The sequence below is a fragment of the Abrus precatorius genome, unplaced genomic scaffold, assembly GCF_003935025.1.
Source record: "Abrus precatorius isolate BTA unplaced genomic scaffold, Abrus_2018 Scaffold9, whole genome shotgun sequence".
NCBI classification, from domain to species: domain Eukaryota; kingdom Viridiplantae; phylum Streptophyta; class Magnoliopsida; order Fabales; family Fabaceae; genus Abrus; species Abrus precatorius.
In genome coordinates, this window is record NW_020874439.1 from 8,609,257 (window position 1) to 8,629,266 (window position 20,010).

General features: G+C 35.6%; 2 non-coding genes across 2 annotated transcripts; both read left to right on the forward strand.

The window, feature by feature from the left end:
• The first annotated feature begins 10,672 nt into the window (after positions 1-10,672).
• On the forward strand, positions 10,673-10,779 carry LOC113851676. Its single transcript, XR_003502247.1, has one exon. It is a non-coding gene; the product is annotated as a small nucleolar RNA R71 (small nucleolar RNA).
• A 4,959-nt stretch (positions 10,780-15,738) lies between these two features.
• Positions 15,739-15,845, forward strand: LOC113851703. The gene has a single exon (XR_003502273.1). It is a non-coding gene; the product is annotated as a small nucleolar RNA R71 (small nucleolar RNA).
• Positions 15,846-20,010: the final 4,165 nt, after the last annotated feature.

The window sequence follows — 20,010 nt, forward strand, 5'->3', positions numbered from 1 at the left end:
ATAGTAGTTACGCAGAGGGTTTATGGTTGCGCGTTAACACTTTTCCTAGTAATAGTGGCCACGCGCAACTTCCTGATATTGAGAGCTCTCTGGAACTATCACTCTTACTGATAAAAGTGACAACGCAGAGCCAAAGTAGTTGCGCGTTATCACTCTTACAAATAAAAGTGACTAAGCGCAACTCGCTAAGTTGAAGACTCTCTGGAACGATCACTTTTGATGACAATAGTGGTTACGCAGAGCTTTCTTGATATTTTGCCTCTCTGGAACTATCACTTTTAATGATAAAAGTGATAACGCCCAGGCTTCACTTCTTCTTTGAGCTCTGAAGTGATCACTTTCAGTGACAATAGTGATCACGCCCAGTCTGCATTTTCTTATTCTTGTGTTTTTGGAGTCCAGACTTACTTCTTTCCTCTTCCTTGTCATCAAACCTCCATGGATATGATCCTTGCTCAAATTATTCCTTCAAAAACAAGATTAAAAACTTAATTCCTAAGCAAAAATTTCACAATTGCTAAAATAACTACAAATTTAAACAAAACTTCAATTCCTTCTCTTTTCTGAGTTTTTCTGCTTTCTTTATATATTTTTCTTATCAAATGTGTTAGAATTATGCTAAAATATCAGTCAAAATATAGATTCATCACTACCCCAAACTTGAATTTTTGCTTGTCCTCAAGCAAATCAAACTAAACCAAGGGTAATTCTTCTAATTTTCAAAAACCAATTCACAAACTGCTATATCAGAATTTTCCAATTTGTAATTCTGTGTTTTCTACATAATTTTCATTTAAGATGTTCTTCCAATTACTTAGCATGGCAATCACAATACATTCCTCAAGTTTTAAGCAATAATTGCTATCTAAGTGAATATATATATCAGCCAAGTTCATGTGAGAAACATTAAAAATCGTGATCACTTCTCAGTGGACAGTGTTTCCCTCATTTCTCAGCAGTGTTTAGGTACTATTTTCTCTCTTTAATCATCAATTCAACTACACTCTACCATATGCTTGCCCAATTTCTCCATCTCCTCTGCTTAGTACAGCCAATCACACATCAAGAGGACTTTTTACAGTTTATAACAGGGCTTAGGTTAAGGTAGATACTGAACAAAATAAGAAACAAGTTGCAATTTCAAAAGATCAGAGGCATTTTGAGTGAATGACTTTAAAACTAGTCTGGTTTAGCATCAATTCACATTAAATCCCTCAATTATGCAGCAAACAAATTGTTTTTGTGCAACAGAATTTTCATTTTCCTTTTTCTTCTCTTGCTTCCATTTACTCTTTTCTTTTCCTTGAATTTCTTTTTCTTTTTCTCTGTAACAGTTTACTGCGAATTTCTTCTTTTAGATCTCCATTTTGCTCTTTTCAACTTAGATTCTGTTTTTGAACTCATGTTTTACTCTTTCCATAGTTTTGCTGCATAATTTTAAATTTTTCTGCAGCACTTTTGTTCTTTCTTTCTGACTTTTTGAACTCATACTTAGATAGCTTGCTATTCCCCACCCCAAACTTAGAACCTTGCTTGTCCTCAAGCAATTAAAATGTGGATGCCACCCCAAACTTAGTTTTAAAACTTATTCTTGATTAAACTCACTATGCCTCTTTTTCTTTGAATGATAAAATTGGTTTTTCAGCAAGGCTTATAGTGAGGTAATTTCAAGAAAAGGGATATTAAGCTCAAAGGGGTGAACTAAGACAAATAATCATAAGGGAAGGCATTTTTGGCTAACTAAGGATATCAATCATGGCCTCTATCATGTGGGTGAAAACTGTAACATGCATATTCAATTAAGAACAGGGGCAAGTTCTAGAGAATGCAGCCAAATATGATTAATCACACAAGAAAAAGAATTAGACAGCTCAAATCTCACTAGGTATTTATAAGTGATCATGTGGATTAATGAAAACACAATGCACTTTTTAGAAATATATGCACCTAGTGGCAAGACTGCCTCATTTTGAAAATACAAGTGTGATTTCATTTTGAGAATGGAAAAAATAACTTAAAAAAAAAATTCACATAGAATTCACAGCCAGCAGTTTATTATTTATTCTAGTATTTTAGTGTTTTTCAAAAGCAATTCAGTGTAATGTGAGGCTAACACATGAATAAGAGGTAGAGAATGAAACCCCCTTTTCTTGGCAGCTTGTGCAAGAGTCACCATCCAATGTGTGTAAGTGTTGTGTGTGTGACATTCTCTACACAAAAACACCAGAATTCCATCAATTTGCAGCAAGAGAAAGGTAATTAGTTAGAAAACTAATATAAATGCAGAACAAGTATGTGAAATTTAACCCAAATTGTACCAATTGGTGATTACAACCCAAAAAGTTTAAAACTACCAGAAATTTACAAACTCCTAATAACAAAAAATAAATTCCTAAACTAGTCTTCTGCTGCATCTTCTTCCTCTGAGTTTTCCTCTTCAGAACCTTCTTCTTCTTCTTCTTCTTCTTCTACTACCTCTTCAAATGGTGGCTGAGGAAAGTGGGTTCTGTATATTGGCATATTCTTGAAAACAGAAGAACGAAGGCACGGGGCATTCTCTGCCAAGTCTGGAGTATGATACATTTCATCTTTGGTCATTCCCAATTTCTGACCAATATTCAGCATAATATATTCCATTAACATAACTCCAGCTTTGAGGCTATTGTGCAGCTCAGTCTGCCTTTCAGCCAATTGATTCTGCCCTTCAGCTAGCTGCTTTAGAGTGTCCTTCATCATCATCGGTTTCTCTTTCTTGAATTGTGAAGGAATTGGGGCTGTAGAAATGGATGGTGCAGCTCTGATTTTCTCTTGGTAATCACCAAACTCTACTCCTGCGTCTTCACAAAGTAATGTAATTACTGAAGGGAAGGCTAATGAATCTCTTTTTGTCTTCAGTATTCCCAAAATGCATTCACTTATTACTGTAGATGTCGGAGACTATGGCAAAAAGCAAAGCAGCCCTCTTCACAGCTAGTGTGGAGCTATGTTTGACAGGCATGAAAGAATTTAAGATAAACATGCTCCATACTTTGGCAAAGGGCAGAAGATTTTTGGTGACAATGTGCTTTGCCTTCTTAGACTGGTTAAGCTCCCATGTGGTGCCTGGTTTCCCAATCCTTTCCAAAATTTGCACAAAATCAATATTTGGACTTTCCTTAAATGTTTTGAAGTCCAGTTGTGAAGCATGTTGTGCAGAATTAATTTCCAGCACCCTGTTGATGTTTGCTGGAGAGAAGTCAATCCTCATGCCTTTGACCATGAAGCTGAACTTAAGGATTCCTTTTCCTTAAACCTCATGGCATTGTCATAGAATTCCTGAGTGATTTCCCTCCAACCTAGGCCAGCTGTTGCACAGAAGAATTCCCAGCCTCTTCTCTAGATTTCCTCCTTGAATTCAGGGTAATTGTTCCCAACTATTTGGAATGCTCTGTCAAGAACAATTTTTCTTCTTAGAATGTTGGCTCTGAAAAAGTTTTCATGAGCCAAACTTCTGAATCTTGGATCATGTGTGACAGGTGGTGAAGATCCTGAGGGTGCAGCTGTTCTTGGTGGGGGTGATGGTGTAGGTGAAGGTGCAGAGGATCGTGTCTGAGGTGGTGGAGAAGGTGAAGGTTCAAATGCAGGTGCAGAGGACCTTGTCTGAGGTGAGGGAGAAGGTGAGGGTACAGAGATCTGAATAGGTGAGGAACTTGAGACACCATCAATTCTGGTCCTCTTTGATGCTGTAGCTTGGAGATTTCGGCTGGATCTTCTTGTTGGAGTTGTGGAAGATGCAGCTTGCTTCTTCTTAGAAGGACCTACAGGTGTGTTGAATGAAGTCCTAACCATTTTGTACTTTTCTGCAAGAAAGGAGTAATTGTCAGTTTAAAATTTTAGAACCATAGAATAATCCTATACTGCAGAAAGTGCAATCAAGCAGTTTGCAGAAATGTAAATTTTCTAATACTTCACATCATGCAATCTGCTAATAATATCATTCACATTCCAATACCAACACCCAATTGCACAACTTAGTCAAAACATGCAAAATTTAACAGTAGAATTTTAGAGTACACACTTTTATAAAATATTAGCGTAACGCAGAAAGATTATTACATGCCTTGACCAAATTTTCAAAACAATTCTGTACTGTCAGTAAAAATTTACAGGTTGTAATTATTTTGCAATCAAGTATGCACTTCAGATATTCTCAATTTAATGTCTAACTCAATTTCAGCACAGTTATGCATTCTAATTTCCAATTCCACAGTTTCAGAAAATTCTGTTGCTATCAGTTCAGATTCTGCAGAGATTTGGTTCATATAGTGCAATGCGATTTCAACCATCCCATCAAACTAACATACATGATAGAGAACAACTATTTAGAGTATTATTCATTCTATTTTGAACCAAATAGCCTCAGAGTGTGAATTTAAGTTTGCTGTCAGAACATGTATTATACAAATGCACAATACAGATGCACAACATTAATCCATTACATTCAGAAAAATTTAGATACTCCTAATGTGGAAATTCAGGATGTGTTCACTATCATAAAGAATTAGGGTAGCGCAGAGCAATATTTTCAAGTTTCAACCAATTTTCAAACATATTTTGCAACCCAATCATTTTCAGCAAAAAGTTATTCTATCAAAGTAATGGAGAATTGATTGTCCTGGTATTTTCCAAACATTCGATTGTATGACATGCAGTGTATGGTTGCAATTAATCTCATTCAATAGTCTTAGTTCAAACATTTTCACTGAATTCTTTTTAGGTCATCCTAATTTCTGCAGAAATTTTATTCAAATATGTACAATGCAGATTCAAATGCTCAATAAATGACAGGGAAGACTTCTTCAGTGTATTGTACCTACAGTGCCTCAGTACCTCATTCCACAATTTTCTAAAAACACAGTTACAGAGGGATGAGAGTAAGTGTACCTTGCAGGAAGATGTAGTATTGAATGAGAAATGCTGGTTGATTCTAGGTCGACGCATACAGAGAGTGAGATTTGTAGAGAAAACTTAGAAAGAGATGAAGTTTTAAGCATGAAAAGTGTGTGTGCATGCTTAGGTTAGGGATTATATATGGTTACGCTGGGCACGTGACAATTTTTTTTTAAACAAAAATGAACGTTGTAAAATTAATTGTTCCCAGCGTAATCACTATTATTCATAAGAGTGAATGTTCCAGAGAGTGGATTTTTCAGAGTGAGGCGCGCGTTATCACTATTGCTGAGCAAAGTGATAACTTTTTTCAATAAAAGTACTAACGTAGAAATATTGAAAGTTTACTTACCTGTGCGTAGTCACTTTTGCCAATAAAAGGGAACGATCCAGAGAGCTAGTTTTCCCATCTGTCTCTACGTGATCACTTTTATCAGAAAAAGTGATTGTTCCAGCATGGATCCTCCAAACTAAACTCTCTGCGTAGCTTCTTTTCTACAAAATAGTGACTCCTCTCATTAATCAAATACCTCTAAAACCTCAATAAATTCAATTTTCATGTTCGAATCTATCAAATACACACTCTAAACATTGAATCTTAATTCAAGTATCCCAATTGTGCCTCAGAAATCAGATTCAGCAGAATATTCACATACATTATGCAGAAACTTCCAGAAATTGATAAAATCTGATTATGCAGAATCTTAAACTCTTAACTACACATTCACCTCATCAATTCTCAATTTAAGCACCCAAATGCACCTCAGAAAATTAGATTCAGCAGTATTTGTGCAGAGTTTTTATAGAATAACAGAAATTTATAGAACATTAATATGCAGAATTCTAAAAATACTATAGAAAGCTTAAACTGGGTTAGAAATGTGAGTTACCTCTCACAAAGCGCTTATTTAATGTCACTAGCTTGACATTAGTTGTTCCTTACTCAAGAGGAACAAATTTCAAGCATGATATGTTTCTTGCAAACTCTTCACCATGATAGATCTTCAATCTTTGGCCATTGACCTTGAATTCCTTCCCTGTTTTCTGATCTTCTATAAGAATTGCTCCAAAGGGAGAAGTCTCCTTAATTAAAAATGGTCCAGACCATCTAGATTTCAGTTTCCCTGGAAACAATTTTAATCTTGAATTGAATAGCAGCACTTGCTGGCCAGGTCTGAAATCTTTTTGCAGAATGAACTTGTCATGGATTCTCTTGGTTCTTTCTTTGTACAACTTTGCATTCTCATAAGCTTGTTGTCTGAATTCCTCGAATTCATGCAGCTGCAGAACTCTCTTCCTTCCAGCACTTGACAGATCAAAGTTAAGCCATTTTGTAGTCCAATATGCTCTATGTTCCAGCTCTAGAGGTAGGTGACAGGCCTTTCCAAATACTAACTGATATGGAGACATGCCAATTGGAGTTTTAAAAGCAGTTTTATATGCCCACAATGAATCATCCAGCCTTTTTGACCAATCCTTCCTTGAGCTGTTCACTACTTTCTCTAGAATTTGCTTGATTTCTCTATTTGAAACCTCCACTTGTCCACTTGTTTGTGGATGGTATGGAGTAGCAACCTTATGATTCACACCATATTTTATTAATACAGCTTCAAGATACTTGTTGCAGAAGTGAGTACCTCCATCACTTATCAGTACTCTAGGTATACCAAATCTTGAAAAAATGTTCTTTCATATAAAAGAAATCACTACCTTTGCATCATTTGATCTGGTGGGAATTGCTTCTACCCATTTAGACACATAATCCACTGCCACTAAAATGTATTCGTGTGAGAATGATGGGGGAAATGGTCCCATGAAATCAATCCCCCATACATCAAATAGTTCCACTTCTAGGATGTTGGTTAATGGTAGCTCATGTCTTCTTGAGATATTTCCAGTTCTTTGACATTTGTCACAGTTTTCCACATACTTCTTGGCATTTTTGAAGAGTGTAGGCCAAAAGAAACCTGCTTGCAAAACTTTTGTAGCAGTCCTTGAACTTGCATTGTGGCCTCCATATTCTGAATTGTGACAATGCCATAGTATCTCAGCTTGCTCACTTTGTGGAATGCACCTTCTAAGTAACCCATTTACTCCAATTTTGAACAGGTATGGGTCTTCCCACATATAGAATTTGCTGTCATGTAAGAACTTCTTCTTTTGCTGCCAAGTAAACCTCTTTGGAATGAATTGAGTGGCTTTAAAATTTGCAATGTCAGCAAACCAAGGAATGTTTTCCACTGCAAACAGCTTTTCATCTGGAAATTCTTCATTTATTTCCAATGGTTCAGTGGTTGAACTCTCCAAAGGTAATCTGGATAGGTGGTCAGCAACACTATTTTCTTTCCCTTTCTTGTCTTTGATTTCTAGCTCAAATTCTTGGAGGCATCTTAATAATTTGGGCTTTGCATCCTGTTTTGTCAAAAGATATTTAAGAGCAGCATGATCAGTGTATACAATCACTTTCAAACCCATTAAATATGATCTGAACTTATCAAAAGCATATACAACAACTAAAGTTTCTTTTTCTGTTGTTGTGTAATTCACTTGTGGAGGATTTAATACTTTGCTTGAATAATAGATAGCATGTAATTTCCTATCTTTTCTCTGTCCTAACACAGTACCCACTGCACTATCACTTGCATCACACGAGTTCAAAAGGTAATTTCCAATCTGGTTTTGCAAGAATAGGTGCAGAAATCAGTTTGTCTTTTAAAATAGAAAATGCATGCAAACAATTATCATCAAATATGAAATCTGCATCCTTTATAAGTAAATTACTCAAGGGTTTAGCAATCTTGGAAAAATATTTTATGAATCTTCTATAAAAACCAGCATGTCCTAAAAAACTTCTAACTCCCTTAACATTGATAGGTGGAGGCAAATTACTAATGACTTCTATCTTAGCTTGGTCCACCTTCATTCCTTTCTCTGAAATTTTGTGACCAAGGACAATGTCTTCTTGTACCATAAAATGACACTTCTCTCAATTCAACACAAGGTTAGTGTCTTGACATCTCTGCAAAACAGTGGATAGATTAGCTAAACAATCATCAAAGGAATCACCAAAAACAGAGAAATCATCCATGAACACCTCTATGATGTTTTCTACCAAATCACAAAAAATAGAAAGCATGCATCTTTGGAAAGTGGCAGGGGTATTACACAAACCAAATGGCATTCTCCTATATGCAAAGACTCCAAATGGACATGTAAATGCAGTTTTCTCTTGATCTAAAGGATCCACAACTATTTGGTTATATCCTGAATACCCATCAAGAAAACAATAAAATGAATGTCCAGCAAGTCTTTCTAGCATTTGATCTGCAAATGGTAGTGGGAAATGGTCTTTTCTGGTTGCATCATTTAACTTCCTATAGTCTATGCACATTCTCCATCCAGTCACAGTCCTAGTAGGGACAAGTTCATTCTTTTCATTAGGTACAACTGTCATACCACCTTTCTTTGGAACAACTTGGACTGAACTTACACAATTGCTGTCAGAAATAGGGTATATTATTCCTGCATCTAACAGCTTCATGACCTTCTTTTTAACTACCTCTTTCATGGCTGGGTTTAACCTCCTTTGTGGCTGCACAACAGGCTTAAAATTCTCTTCAAATAAAATTCTGTGCTTACAAAATGAAGGATTTATACCTTTCAGATCTGCAATACTCTATCCAATTGCAGATTTGTGTTCTCTCAAAATTCTCAGCAGTTTTTCCTCTTGTTCTTCCTTAAGTTCATTATTGATGATGACTGGATTTTCATGTTTCTCATCCAGAAATGCATACCGCAGGTGGGAAGGAAGCTGTTTCAGCTCTAGCTTTTCCTTTTCCTCTTCTTTATCATCCTTTTCTAGCTTCTCCTTCACTGAATTTTCTGCAGATTTTTGAATTGGCAGAGCTTCTAATTCCTGCTGCACTTCCATGATGTATTCTCCATGCAGAAGTTCAGATTTGTTATTCCCTACAGATATTATTTCTTCTAACACAACAAGTTTATCAATTTCATTAATATGGCGTTGTGTAATAAAAGTATCCAGTATATCTACCTTCATACATGTACTATCTTCAATTGGATATTTTAAAGCTTCAAACACATTGAACACTACCTTCTCATCTTGAACTCGAAGCATAAGTTCACCTTTCTGCACATCTATTAAGGCTTTTCCGGTTGCAAGAAATGGCCTTCCTAGTATCAAAGGAATGTTGGAATCCACTTCCATGTCCAGAATTACAAAATCTGCAGGAAAAATGAACTTATCAACTTTAACTAATAAATCTTCAACAACTCCATATGGATAAGTGTATGATCTATCAGCTAGTTGCAGTGTAATGTTTCTGCAGAACAGCCAATGACATCAGATTTATGCTTGCTCCCAAGTCACACAATGCTCTTTCCACAGTGCAGTTTCCTATTTCACAAGGAATGCTAAATGATCCAGGATCTTTCAGCTTTTGAGGAAGCTTTCTCTTGAGAATGGCACTGCACTCCTCTGTCAAAGGTACTGTTTTATCATGCTTTAGCTTCCTTTTTTCTGAAAAGTAGTTCTTTCATAAACTTTGCATATGAAGGCATTTGCTCCAAAGCTTCTGCAAAAGGAATGTTAATTTGTAATTTCTTAAAGACATTTATAAACCTTTCAAATTGTTCCTCTTGTTTAGGATTTTGGACTCTTTGAGGATAGGGCAGCCTCTTGTATTTTTCTGGATCTATTGGCTTACAAGCTTCCTCAAAGAGTTGCTTTTTGGTTTTCCTCTCAGAATTCATAGGAACATCTACTTTTTCATTTGAATGGTCTTTCTTTAATAACTTAAAATTTCCTTGTTGTAGATCTTGTTCAATTTTTCTCTCTGCTGCATCATTTACTTTCTTTTCTGCTGGTTTAGGACTTGCAACTACAGCTTCACTCCTTGTAGTTATGGCTTGACATTGCTCTTTAGGATTGATTACTGTATTGCTTGGAAATCTTCCTTCATCCCTGCTGGATAGTTGTTAAGCTAATTGTCCGATTTGTGTTTCAAGTTTCTTCATGGAAGCTTCTTGGTTCTTGAAGCTTGTTTGAGTCACTTTCATGAATTGCAACATAGTTTCTTCCATCTCAGTCAACCTCTCATTCATAGGCTTGGAAAATTTCTGATTTCCTTGAGATTGAGTGGATGAATTCCTCTGAAAATAAGGCTGTTGTGTTGCTGGTCCTGCATTAGAAAAAGGTAAGTTTGAGTTAGAATTCTTTGCAGCAGAATATTGATTATTCCAATTAGAATACTGCTGAGTTCTATTATTTGAAAATTGAAATCCAGGGGGATATGATGGATGTTGTCTCTGAAAATTATTCATATAATTCACTTGGTCTTGTGGTTCACTTGTAGATGCCTCGCATGCACCATTTACATGGTTTCCTCTACAAAAATCACAACTTAGCTGACTGGTAGGCATACTCCCTGTTTGCAGATTGCTGATTTGTTGTGTTAAGGCAGCTAATTATTCTGAAAACATTTGATTTTGTAGCTGATTCTGTGCAAGAAAAGTTTCCAAAACCTTAGCTTCATGACCAGAGTTTCTTCCTTAATTTCTTAAGTTTGAATTCTGATACATTGAAGATGCCATCATCTCAATAATTCTCTGAGCTTCTTCCAAGGACTTTGTATTTAATGAACCTCCAGCAGCAGCATCAACCATTGTTCTTGTTGCTGCATTCATCCCATTATAAAAATTTTCCAATTGCATCCAATTTGGAATACAATGATGTAGACACCTTCTAAGCAATTCTTTGTATCTTTCCCAAGCTTCATACAATGATTCTCCTTCTTGCTGCACAAAGGATGTAATTTCTCCTCTCAACTTAGCAGCTTTGGATGGAGGGAAGTACTTAGTTAGAAACTTATTCACAAGTTCTGTCTAGGTTGTGATGCTTCCTTGTGGTTGAGCTTGTAACCAGCATTTTGCTCTATCTCTCAAGGAAAAAGGAAATAGTCTTAATCTGATAGCTTCTTCACTAACTTCATTCATTCTTATGGTGTCACATAGCTGCAAAAAATTTGAAATATGGAGGTTAGGATCATTAGAATTTTCACCAGAAAACTGATCCTGTTGGACTAAGTGTAGTAGGGCAGTTTAATCTCAAAATGGTTGGCTTGAATAGTTGGCCTAATTATAGAAGAGTTAAAACCTTGCATGTTAGGAATAGCATAGTCCCCTAATGTTCTAATTCTGTTTTGCTCTGCCATTTCTATTGCTGGATTTGGTTGTCTCAAAGGTGTAGGTGTTCTTTTCACTTTAGGATTACTCTGAAATTCTGGAGAATGGACAGCTTCTAATTCACTATCACTCCCTATGACTTTTTCTGCTCTAGACTCTTTTCTCAATCTTCTCAAAGTTATGTCTATGTCAAGATCAAAGACCAGAATTGATTTATTCTTGTTTTTACCATGCATATACAAATCAGATTAAAACAAAATTAGACTAAAATCAATATTCAGAAATGCACAACAGAAATCATGCAAAATCTATCAGTAAAAGCGTATAGAAACTTAAATCTAGCAGTTGCAGAATTGTAAAATCATGTAAAAATATGCAGAATGGCAATTACAAATATGAAGAACAATGAAAACTGAAATTATGCAGATAAAAAAAATGTAAAAACTCTATGCAGCAGACAGTAATATTATGCAGAATACTACACAAGGTGCAGTAAAATTATGTAGAAAGCAATTTGAAAGCAAAACAACAAAATAAATGCTCAATATAGTTACTTTTCTACTACTAATGATATTGAAATGCAAAATTCCCTAGCAACGGCGCCAAAAACTTGTTGTTCGCAATCTAACACTAGCAAGTGCACTAGGATTGCAGCAAGTAATGAGTAAATTTAAGATCCAAATATCGTCTCCACAGGGAATTTAGGTTTCAAATACCACTTCATAGAATTATAACCATTTAAGCTTTTTCAAAATTAGAAGGAGAGTAGTAACATGTAATAACAGCAAACCAGAATAATTAAAAGTAAAATGAACTTGCAGAAAACAGAACAATGAACAAACAATTATGTGATAATAGAGAAAGAAACCATAGCTAGGGAATTGCTTCACCAAAACTCCAATGTTTAATCAATAAAGTTTTAAATTAACAAGCATTTGGAAAGAAAGACAATCAATTTCACGTTCTATTGTTCAGAGGTTAATTCCTTAACTCAGTGAACCTAACATTCAATTGAAACATTCTAATTCCTTAGATCTGATTTAATTCAACATTGCTTTAAGTATAAGAAACCAAAAGATTGCAAGATCAAAGTTCTTTATGCCTAAGAAAACTATAATCTTGGTGATTGGTTTAGATCTGAAGAACAAATTCAATTTCCATTAACAAGAGTTCCTCTGAAATTAGTTAATCAAATTTCCATTCAATTCCTACGTAAAGTGCAGAATCAATCACTCAATCTATTCCAAAGCTTGAAATCCAGATCCAAAATCAATTCAACATATTCGTTTCAGATCTACAATCCCTAGTTATGAACAAATTACATAGCCATGGCAGCAGAGAAAAGAAAAGAAAGAGAAGAAGAGAAGAAGAAAATCAGAATCACCATGGAAACTTGCTCCACTCCAATTCCTCTTCGTGAAGTTCCGAGATTCAAATCCTCACTCCTCTCTCTCACTTCCTCTAACAAGAATCTAACTAAAAAAAATTGAAAATGAACAGAATCCCTTCTTTCAGGTATTTATAGAATGTCCCAGATTTTCACGTCATCACTTTTATGAGAAATAGTAGTTACGCAGAGGGTTTATGGTTGCGCGTTAACACTTTTCCCAGTAATAGTGGCCACGCGCAACTTCCTGATATTGAGAGCTCTCTGGAACTATCACTATTGCTGATAAAAGTGACAACGCAGAGCCAAAGTAGTTGCGCGTTATCACTCTTACAGATAAAAGTGACTACGCGCAACTCGCCAAGTTGAAGGCTCTCTGGAACGATCACTTTTGATGACAATAGTGATTACGTAGAGCTTTCCTGATATTTTGCCTCTCTGGAACTATCACTTTTAATGATAAAAGTGGTAACGCCCAAGCTTCACTTCTTCTTTGAGCTCTGAAGTTATCACTTTCACTGACAATAGTGATCACGCCCAGTCTGCATTTTCTTATTCTTGTGTTTTTGGAGTCCAGACTTGCTTCTTTCTTCTTCCTTGTCATCAAACCTCCATGGATATGATCCTTGCTCAAATTATTCCTTCAAAAACAAGATTAAAAACTTAATTCCTAAGCAAAAATTTCATAATTGCTAAAATAACTACAAATTTAAACAAAACTTCAATTCCTTCTCTTTTTCTGAGTTTTTCTACTTTCTTTATATATTTTTCTTATCAAATGTGTTAGAATTATGCTAAAATATCAGTCAAAATATAGATTCATCACCCCCGTACTTAAAGTAAAACATTGTCCTTAATGTTTGAAAGCAATCAAATTAAAAGCATGCAAAGAGGGCAATTGAATAAAAGGAAAGAGGTTCCATGCTAATTCTTGATGTGACGGCTTCGGGTGAGGGAGCACAGCCATGCTGAAATCTTAAGCATGTCCATGCTTATGATGTAAAGCTTCTCTCACAACTGCGACTCAATGCACGGTCGTGTATGGGATGAGCACGGGCGTGCTTCTAGATCAGAGCTCAAAAGTGTGTGCAGGAACAATCAAATCAGTTCTTGTAATCTTTCAATATGCTTATTCTTTATTCTAAAAATAAAATAACAATAGCAAAATTAAAATAAACAAAAAAAAATAAAATTTAAATAAAGTAAAAGACACAGGTTGCCTCCTGGGAGCGCTTGTTTAACGTCACGAGCCTGACGTTCTTGTTAAATCATGGTGGGAAGAAGGCATGAGTCTCAGAGATGACTCCCTTGATATGTAATTGTTTTTCCAACAGCTTTGCCTCCCCAACACCTATTACATCAAAAAAATTATTCATAAGATGGGGATTAGAATAAAGAGAAGAAAATTTAAGCTCTAAATTAGAAGGCTTATTAATAGATGGCTTAAGCTTTTGTCTTTTCTTCTTCTTATGTTGCTTCCTCCTTGGCCTTCTTCTTGTGGTTCCATGTTTCACATAAATTGGAGGAGGAGAATCAACATCCACATTGCTCACAAAGTGACAGGACTCTTGGCTAGAAGGGTACTTGAAAGAATTGAAAACTTGAAATACAACTTCCTCATCATCTAGTCTCAGTGTGAGCTTTCTTTCTTGTACGTCTATGATGGCCCTAGCAGTGGCCAAGAATGGTCTCCCTAGTATGATGGGGACATCATCATCTTCCTCCATGTCAAGTATCACAAAGTCAGCAAGAAATATAAACTCCCCAACTTTTACCAGTACGTTCTCCATTATGCCTTTAGGGTATGTGATCAACCTATCTGCCAGCTGAAGTGACATGGAGGTCGGCTTAGGTTTATGCATTCTAAGCTTCCTGAAAATAGAATAAGGCATAAGATTAATACTTGCTCCTAAATCACATAAAGCCTTATCAATGAGTTTTTTCAATTGTGCAAGGAATAGTAAAACTCCCTGGGTCCTTAAGCTTAGGTGGAAGCTTTTTAAGGACTATAGCTGAGCACTCTTGGGTGAGCTTCATAGTTTCATGTGCTCTCAACTTTCTTTTATTTGTTAAAATTTCCTTTAAAAATTTAGCATATTTGGGCATTTTAGAGATAACATCAATGAAAGGCATATTGATGTGCCTTTGCCCAATAAGTCTAAGAACTTGTGAAATTCTTCATCATAAGGAGGGTGACCTTGCAACCATTGTGGGAAAGGTATCTTAGGCTCATAGGGCCTTGGTTGAACAAGAGGCTCTTCCTTCTTTTCTTTTTTAGAAGCACAGTCTTGCTCATAGTGATCCACGACCGTGCTTTGATCACTGTCATGGGCGTGTTTGTATAAGCACGGTCGTCCTTCTGTTGTAGCAGGAACGTGCTTATGAGTAAGCACGGGTGTGCATGTAGAATCAGCATGGGCGTGTTTCTCTATAAGCATGGACGTGCGTGTGCATCTGTTCTGCGATTCTTGTAGTTTCTTCCCACTTCTAAGGGTGATGGCATTGCATTGCTCCCTTGGATTAGGTTCAGGCTGAGATGGCAGTGTTCCCATCACTCTTTGACTCAGAAGGTTCGTAATTTGCTCTAAATGTGCACTTATCTTAAAAGAGTTGGCTTGTATTTCAGATTTAAGCTCTGCGAACCTCTTATCAGTTTCTCAATATGTTGGTCCAACTTGGATTCAAGCTCTGTCATTCACTTATCAGAGTAATGCACATATTGCATCATCTGTTCTTGAAAGTTGGACTGAGATCTAGGAGCTTTTTTTCCTTCAGGTCTTGCTCCCTGACTTTGCATATGAGGAGGGCAATAAACACTTGAATTTTGACTTCTAAAGCCATTCCTCTAAGAGTTAGGAGGATTACTCCTCCACCCTGAACTGTGATTGCCCATGAAATTTGCCTCCTCTTGCCTAGATTCTGGGCTTGCAGGAGCTCTTACAGGTTGGTCTTGAGCCTTCATTAAAGATTCTAGTTGCTTTGTATGGGCTGCCATTTGGTTCATTAGTGGGCTGCTACTCTCTGCTTGGTAAATTGGGGCAGTCTCTTTGCTCTTGATGTCATAAGAGTCAACAGTGTGCCACTGAAAGCTAGAAGATGCCATCTCATCTATCAACTTGTACGCATCATCTAGATCTTTTCTTATGAGGGACCCTCCTGCTGCGGCATCAATTGATAGCCCTGATAGTGATTGATAGGCCACTGTAAAAAATTTGTACCTATCATGATGAGGACATCTCTTCAAAAGCTCTCCAAATTGCTCCTATGCTTCGAATAAGGATTTTGCTTCATATTGTTGGAAGCAACATATCTCCGTCATAAGCTTAGACGACCTTGACGGGGGGAAGTACTTTCCCAAGAATTGTTGAGTAAGACCTCCCACGTTCTGATGGAGTTGGTTAGGAGTGAGAAAAACCATGCATTCACCCTTTCAGATACTGAGAAGGGGAAAAGGCAGAGTCGAATAACATCGTTGGAGACTTCATTGTACTTGATGGTATCCGTCAATCGGAGGAACTTTGTTAGATGAAGATTGAGGTCTTCTTTAGGCATGCCTCCAAACTGTATCGAGTTCTGGACCATGGTTATGAGTGCTGGTTTCAATTCAAAATTGTTGGCCTCTACATTAGGTGCCGCAATGCTTCTAGGAGTGCCTCTAGCAGTGGGTGTCATGTAATCTTCAATTGATCTCCAATTTATCAATAAACAAAACAAAATTAAAATAAAGTAAAACACAAATTGCTCAAATCAATTAAATTCGAGATTTTCATAATATCGAAAAAGCAATCCCCGGCAACGGCGCCAAAAACTTGTTCGGAGGGCAAGTGTACCCATCGAGAAGTAATAAAGGGTTCTTAAATTAAGTTCCCAAAATATCGTCCCACAAGAATTGTTTTCCAATTACTAAGAATTTCCTAATTCAATTGTTTAAGCTTCAAAGATACAAGATTAATTAAAAATAAGAATTTATAAAATAAATTATAAAACTACGAGCAAGGAATACAATGCACGTCTTGGTTAAACTTATCGAAGAGGAACCTAGAGCATATGGGTTTTCTCATTCAATCCTTTATGTTATTTTTCTGTTTAACTTTAAATCCGATTTCCTTGTGATTACCAATCATTCATACGAATACTATTAATACCCAATGGTCATGCAATATTAATATTCTTTTCTCTAAATCAACATCCCCAATGGCCATGCAAGACATTAATTTAAGAAAGCTTTAGGAGCCTACAAACTTGTTAATTTAATAACGATTAGAAGAGAAAGATTGGTTTGGTCCACCTAATCTTTTGTCTCATTTTACCCTATAGATCTATTAATTAACCGATGTATGGTCGCCTGACGATATAATTAATTAGGATTAAGAAAAAAGCGCAATAGGATAAAATCTAACCACAAAACGGAAATTAAATTTAGATTCAAATATCAAAACTCCATAAATTCATGAAAAATAGTTCTCATAGCCCTAGCTATGGACTTAGTTACTCATGCTAAAGAAAAGAACTAAAACAATCATAAACAAAGTCATAATCAAAAGAAATAACAAACTAGAGTATGAGATGTGTTCCCGGTCCTCAAGTATGATCGCTTGAAGCTCCAAGTCTCGCTAAGCATGTGCCAACGATCCTGTGCAAGAGAGACGAGATGAGAAGTGTATCCGAAAGTCAAAGACTCGATGTAAAAACGATCTCTTTATGATGTCTATGATCTTCCCTTTTATAGGATTTGAAAACCCTAAAACCTCCTCATAATTGGGCTTCCCGCAGATGAACACAGTTGTGTAAGGCCTTAAGCACGACCGTGCATGGGCTCAAAGCACCCCGTCCTTATTGAATGGGTCTGGGCGTGCTGACTGCTGTGAAGCTCTAATCTTCCATCAATTTAGGCCCAGAATGCACCCAAAATCAACTTGCGGCCTCTTTATACCAAACTGCACAATTAATATATAAATTAGTGTAAAACTCAAATAAAATAAAAGTCAAATATGAATATATGGGCTGTAAAATAGGGCCTAATTACAGACTTATCAACATGGTATCCATTTTTGCAGATATTTTTGAAACTTAATAAGTTTCTTTGAGACTTAGTGGAGTATAATGCACTAACAATGTTTAATTTTGTTCCACTAGACAACAATATATTAGCTCTACTGAAGCCTTCAATAATCTTTGTATTACCAAATATAGTACTCACATTAGCTTGTTGCATCATTAAATGAGAAAAATATTTTTTATTTGAGAATTTTGTGAGTTGTTGCCCTATTAACAAGACATATATCTTCATTGTTAGTGTCATCCACAAGAACATTCATTTTTCATTGTAAAATAAATAAATAAATAAATTAGATACTAAAAAAAGGTGAAAATTTATTATTTGTTATTATTTATTTACACGGACTATATTAAAATTTAATTTAAATAACAACTATATCAATGAAAGAACAACTATAATACAAGATAATTTATTATAACTATTACTATTTTTTTGATATAGAGAGAAAAAAATACATTAAACATAAATTAACATATAACAAAAAAAAAATAATGACTCAACAACAAAAACAATAACAACAACAACAATAATAAAAACTTATTTTCGGACACTTCCATCACCAATGAGATGGTCAATTTTTTTCATCAGAATCAGCAAAAAAATTAGCAACATTTAAATGAGTAACATCTATATGATCATAAATAAAAACATTGTCATCTTCACAAATAAAATTTGTCTTTATCTTTTTTCCCTTGTTTTTAAGTGATTCTTGATAAAGATCAATAACATGCTTTGGTGTATGAAAAATACGTGACCAATGACCTTTGCTTCCATAACGATAGCAAATGTCTTTCGTATTTTCTCTACTTTGAGTAGCTTTACCATTTTCAATTTTTTCACCATTTTTTCACTTCTAGTGTGAAAACGTATATTTTTTATTATCACCACGACCATGTCCATAACCAATACCATGACCACAATTATTGTTATGTCTACGACCACAAATACGATCACGGCCATGACCATGATCGTAAGTTTGTGCATAATTACAATAGTCATGAGTTGTTACGTTCACTTCTGGGAATGGAGCAATGCTAGTTGGACGAAATTCATGATTTTTCATCAAAAGCTCATTATTTTGTTCAGCCACAAGGAGACAAAAAATTAATTCAAGATATTTTTTGAATCCTTTTTCATGATATTGCTGCTGCAGGAGCACATTAGATGCGTGAAAAGTGAAGAATGTTTTTTCTAACATATCCTCATTAGTGACCTTTTCTCCACACAATTTTAATTGAGATGTGATTCTAAATTGTAACATCTTTTTTTTTTTCTATTCAAAATAATAAGAGTATAATTTTGGAATTTATATGAAAGTTTAGTTAAATTTATTACCGATCAAATATAACACGTGAAATCATCAAATATTCTATTCGTTTTGATCAATTGTATAAGAACTTTGAATAATAAAACAATAATAATTAAACAAATTTTTAAGAATAAACATCTAAATATCATGAACATATATTATTCTCTTCATATACAAAATATTAACATTTACAAAAGATTCATTAAAATACATCAAAATACATTAGGACTATTGTCAATATTTACAAGATTCAAAATAAAATAAGCCCTCATGAGCAGCCTATCTGTCACAAGACCAAAGACACTAGTCATCCTCGTGTCATCCCTTTATCGTCGCAATATCGTCGGAGTCAAGATCATCATCCGAGATACAGATCACCAGGGTCTACAGTAACCTGGGCACCGGTGATCCTCTTAAACGTCCAATGAGATGGTCTTCCATGATGATCGTGGTCATGGTACGTGAACAGGTAGGTCAAAGCTCCTGGGGTCCTCACAGTACCGGGAAAGATATATACACATAGGGTATGATGGATTCTACTTGAGGAGAAATCAAAAGGAACACTAAAAGCTAATTATATTTCCATCATAATAGTATCACTAGGTACATCATTTACATCTATAGCAACCCTAAAGAAACAAAGTCTTTGATACTTATTAAATACATAATTCAATCTATTAGTTACAGAGCTATCTACTAATCTAATCCTTTCGGTGGGTGCTATTATCTGGATTCCCTGAAATATTTACATAAGGATGAGTCTTTATTCATATTACCAAGCATACATTCACAATTATTCACACAATAAAACAAAGATAATACAACAATCAATCATGTTACAAAGTCTTACTCATATACATGCAACAATCTTTAGTATTCAACTAATTACTCTTCATCTCTTTCTTAATACTTAGGATTCTTATTTCACTTTCATTGCCCCTAGGATCCCTCGAGGTCTTCCTTAGCATAGATAATCGCTGGATAGCTGTAGCTACACGGATAGTCAGGAAACGAGTGTGAGGCCTATGGTGCTCCTACTCTCATTTGTTTTGTGCAATTCAAGAGGAGCATCCACCACCCTCATTTCCCCAAGACTTATCAATCGTCTCCATCTTCCACACT